The sequence below is a fragment of the Babylonia areolata genome, chromosome 21 (genome assembly GCF_041734735.1).
Source record: "Babylonia areolata isolate BAREFJ2019XMU chromosome 21, ASM4173473v1, whole genome shotgun sequence".
NCBI classification, from domain to species: Eukaryota; Metazoa; Mollusca; class Gastropoda; order Neogastropoda; family Buccinidae; genus Babylonia; species Babylonia areolata.
In genome coordinates this window covers 57,062,536-57,067,535 of record NC_134896.1, presented here as the reverse complement: position 1 = coordinate 57,067,535, position 5,000 = coordinate 57,062,536, and the positions used below count along the sequence as shown (strand labels likewise).

Here is a 5,000-nt window from a genome sequence, read left to right as displayed (position 1 = left end):
TTAATGACAAAAGAGAAATGGACAGATTATGGATTCCTTGCCGTCAACTGCTATGGCAATACTCCGGACAGCCAGGGTGACAAGTGACTGTTTGGACTGCAGCAGGCTTTAAAGGACGGGGGATTCTTCACACGACCTCAGTTTCCCAGTGCCAAACAGGGGTGGTCTTTACAGTTCTGCATGACGTAAACTGCACTGGAAAGTCCGGTCACTCACGTCAGAACGAACTTCACAAAGAATGACGAGCGAGCGGGCATGTAGCATATTTTCAGCACGCGCGCCGGCGTCGCGACGCACGCACATACATACCATGTACACGCGTGCGGTAGCAGAGAGAGAACACACACACACACACACACACACACACACACACACACACACACACACACACACACACACACACACACAGGCTTTCTATTTAAAACAACAACAACAACAACAATTATTCAGCACATTAAGCAATTTTCACTAATCAGTTACTGGACCCATGACTAAAGCCATTCCTAACTTTCAATTCGGAACTGGCGTAAAATGATTTTTTTTTTAATCAAACAAACACACACACAGACCAACACACAATCTGGCCACTCACCTTTTTAACTCACCGACAATTATTGTTCCACCTGCTGGGATATAATCCACACTTATCTTTTTACATTAAAAAGAAGTTATTGAGCGACGTAAAAACAAAAGTCAACCACGATTTAAAAAAAAACAATAATAAAGTACACCACAATCCACAACTTGTCCAAAGCGAACACCACTGAAAAAGATTTGTTTTTTAATCACTGCACAACATGTAATCTTTTCGGTCACAAAAAAACAGTGATTGTCACCGCTCGATATATATATATATATTTTTTTTCTTTCCAATTCCTTAAGCTGCTTCCCACCTTTTCTATCTGTCGTCATCAAATGAACGCCTTAACAAAGATATGTCAATTCCATTTCCATTCTTCAATACTGTTCCATGATAAATAAGCCAAACAGGCCACACATGTTCTTTAAAAAAAAAAAAAAAAAAGCGCCTTTCCCTCAAACAATGAAACCAAATATAAGATTAGAAAAAAAATGTAACTGACACGTCAGAAAAAATCCAATGTTGGAAACTCCAGGAAAAGAGAGAGGAAAAAAATCCGCCTCCTTTTCACTCAGCTAAAAAAAACAAAAACAACAACAAAAAACCCAAACAAACAAACAAAAAGCAAAACAAAACGTCAAGTTTTTGATGTATTAGGCACGATTATTATTAGTTGCAGTTCCAGTTGCAATAGCAGTATAGTAGTAGTAGTTGTTGTTGTTGTTGTAGCACATAGCCTCACCCTTCTGTATAATCATCACAAAAAAAGGGGAAAAAAAGAAGAAAAGATGGCACCGTTTCATTAATTCACACACTCAGATTCGACTGATTCCAATCCAAACAGCCTGAGCAGTAAGAGGCAAGAGGTGACAGACACTCTTCAGCAAGTGTGTGGGAACCGTCGAAGCCTGTCATTCTAGAAAACCCACCACCACCACCGTCACACACACACACTCACACTCTCTCTCTCTGTGTCTCTGTCTCCCTCACACACACAGCGACACCCGTCGGTACGTCATGGACAACTCACTGCAACGCCCAGCGCTTCGTTCCAGACTTAGCGTGCGTGTGTGTGAGTTGGAGTGCGTGCGCGTGTGTGTGTGTGTGTGTGTGTGTGTGTGCCGTGCAAGACTTCCATCACCACCACCACCACCATTAACACTAGCACGCGCTCTTTCTTCTTCAACCACGCGCGCGTGGTCACAGCCCAATGCTCGCCGTGTGAGAGGGAGGAAGGAAGGGGGGGGGGGGTGATGGGGGGGGGGGGGGGAATGAAGAAGGAGAGAAGGAATGAGCGAGCGAGCGCGGACGTATACATGTATGTGTGTAGAGTTAGCAGTTGCTTTGGCGGCATCAGCAGCAGCAAAGAGAGAAAGAGAGACAGAGTTTCAGTTTCAGTAGCTCAAGGAGGCGTCACTGCGTTCGGACAAATCCATATACGCTACACCACATCTGCCAAGCAGATGCCTGACCTGCGGCGTAACCCAACGCGCTTAGTCAGGCGAGAGAGGGAGAGGGGGGGAGGGAGATGAGAGAGAAAGAGAAAGGGAGAGAAGGAGGGGGGATGAGAGAGAGAAAGAGAATGAGAGAGTGAGAGAGAAAGACAGTGTGAGAGGGTGTGAGAGAGAGAGAGGAAGGGGGAAGAATGAGAGAGAAAGAGGGAGAAGGAGGGAGGGAGAGACAGACAGACAGACAGACAGAGATAGAGACAAAGAGAGAGTGTGTGAGAGGGTGAGAGAGAAAGAGACGGGGTACGGGGGGGTGGGGTGGGGTGGAGAACGAGAGAGAGTCAGACAGACAGACATGCAGAGACAGTGAGACAGAGAGAGAGACAGAGACAGAGAGAGAGAGAGAGACAGAGGCAGAGGCAGAGACAGAAACAAATCTGAAGAAGCAGGATTTCCATTTCCTTTCTTTTGACACTATATACCCTGTCCTGTCTTTTTTCAGTACACCCCCCACCCTCCCACCCCCACTCTTCCCCACTCCCCCCTCCCCCCTCCTCACCCACTTCACTTCTCTTCTTCCACAGCTCTTTTTCTCACCCTCTACCCCCCCCCCCCCCTCCCCACCACTCCACCCCCGCCCCCACCATACACACACCTAAATTCTATTACTCTTGTTTTTCCCTCAGTAGTTATCATTTTTCGCCTCCGCCGTCCAACCCCAACCCCCCACCCCACCCCTATTCACTGAAGTAGTAGTAGAAGTAGAAGTAGAAGAGTAGTAGTAGCAAGCACACCGCCGTATATCACATAGACTTGCATCGTTTAGAACGCCGCAGTGCCAGCAACCTCGCCGCCGCGCCGCGCCGCGCCGTGCCGCGCCGCGAGCATCCGTGCGTGCGTGCGTCCTAGTTCCTGTCGTCCCCGATAGCTCACAGGTTGCTCTTGCCCAGTTAGGTCAATGTGCGCACTCTCTCTTTTTACCCCCCTGCTTTCGAGTCAACTGGGTTTCCCAATGGACACGGTTGCTTTTGATGGCCTCGCTCATCATCAGGGCGAGCCACCCGCATTATGTTGTTAGTGGTTGGCTCCCTTGCCGTTTGCTAATCAATGATTCGTGAGGGTCATTTTGCTGCCTTGCGGTGGTGGTGGTGGTGGTGGGGTGGTAGACGTTAATGCTTGTGTGTGAGGGTGGTGTGGGGGTGGGGGGAGTAGGTGGGATCCTTGGGACAGTGGGGGGGTGGAGGTGGGGAAAATGAGGGAATGGTGAGGTGGTAGGGGAGTGAGGGGGGTGGTTGTTCGTGTGTGGAGAGAATTATGATAGACTACCATGCTGTCATGAAACCTTACAGTTTTGAAAAATACAATAATACAATACAGACATGTTGAAATGAGGAACGGTCGTGGTCACATTTCGCAAGCCTGGCGGCGGCGGCGGCCTTCTTCTTCTCCTTCTCCTTCTCCTTCTTCTTCCCCTTCCCCTTCCCCTTCTTCTTCTTCTTCTTCTTCTTCTTCTTCTTCTTCTCTCTCTCTCTCTCTCTCTCTCTCTCTCTCTCTCTCTCTCTCTCTCTCTCTGTGTGTGATAGATGAATGGATACATTGTTGATTTATTCATTTATAGGACTTGCCCATCACTGATGGAAAACTGTAAGAAAATAAGTATTAGAATTTCTATTTAAAAAAAATCATCACATGCTACACATTAATTTGGAACATTTCACAACGATGTGTGTGTGTGTGTGCGCGCGCGCGCGCCCGCGCATGTGTGTGTGTGTGTGTGTGTGTGTGTGTGTGTGTGTGTGTGTGTGTGTGTGTGTGTGTGACCCGAATACTTTTCTTTTTCACTCTGGCAGACTTCTCATTTCATAATTACCGTAAATGCAGTTCGACCTTAATTATAACAGAGTCTCACATACTTCACGGCGCTTTGATTTCATCTCACTGACTTTATTTATGTATTTATTTATTTATGTATTTATTTATTTATTTATTTATTTTAATCTCTTTCATTTGGACAATTCAAATGGTCTTCAGATCAACCGAGGGCATTCCTTTTCCCCATTTGGCCTGACGGGCGCTTCACACTTCGTTTGATAACTGATTGTCAATCTGGACAGATCCCCAACACTTCATTTCATAATTGTTTCTGGACCCTGACACGGCCTCACACATCATTTCATAAAGAAGTTGTTGCTTTATTTCAAAACACACACAATCGAATTATTTCATGACGCCTTACAAAAAAAAAAAAAAAAAAAAAAAAAAAAAAAAATAAAAAAAAAAAAAAAAAAAAAAAAAAAACAACGAGCAGAGCTTCACAATCTAATTCATTAGTTTGGGTCAACCACGACAGGCCTCCGACACTTAATTTCTTTTTCTTGTTTTTTTATTCTAAATCCTCGACAGAACCTCCCCCTCCCCTCCCCCTGCCCTCCCCCAATATTCACGCTGTCACAGGGAACGATCACAACTCCATTAACCAACCCTAATCTGGAACATTGGGAAGCGCCGTGGCCGACTCGGCGTTAAGGTGTAGGACTTGTGATCCAGTGTTCACCAGTGACCAGGGTTCGAGGCCCAGTGTCGGCAATAGTGTTTGGTTTGATTGGATGTTATATGGATACTTATATAGCGCCTATTCTCGGTCGGAGACCAAGCTCTAAACGTTTCACAAACACGGGGTCATTTACACAACAGGCTACCTACCTGAGTATAGCCAACTGACGGCTGTCATCGGGCGCACATCATTCGTTTCCTGTGTCATTCAATTACATTTCAGGCTCGCACACATACACAGTCAGACAGACATGTAACATTTTACGTGTATGACCGTTTTTGTTTATTTAACCCGCCATGTAGGCAGCCATATTCCGGGAGTGTGCATGCTGGGTGTGTTCTTGTTTCCATAACCCACCGAACGCTGACATAGATTACACGATCTTTAAAGTGTGTATTTGATCTTCTGCGAGCGTATA

General features: G+C 46.1%; 1 protein-coding gene across 1 annotated transcript in view; it reads right to left on the bottom strand.

The window, feature by feature from the left end:
- Positions 1–1,653, bottom strand: part of LOC143296381 (alpha-mannosidase 2x-like) — a 303,112-nt gene extending 301,459 nt beyond the window's left edge. The window contains exons 1-2 of the mRNA XM_076608261.1: positions 1,323–1,653; positions 593–763 (exon numbers count right to left, since the gene is read on the bottom strand). The gene's annotated coding sequence lies outside the window, so the exon portion shown is untranslated. The remainder of the gene's footprint in view (positions 1–592; positions 764–1,322) is intronic.
- Positions 1,654–5,000: the final 3,347 nt, after the last annotated feature.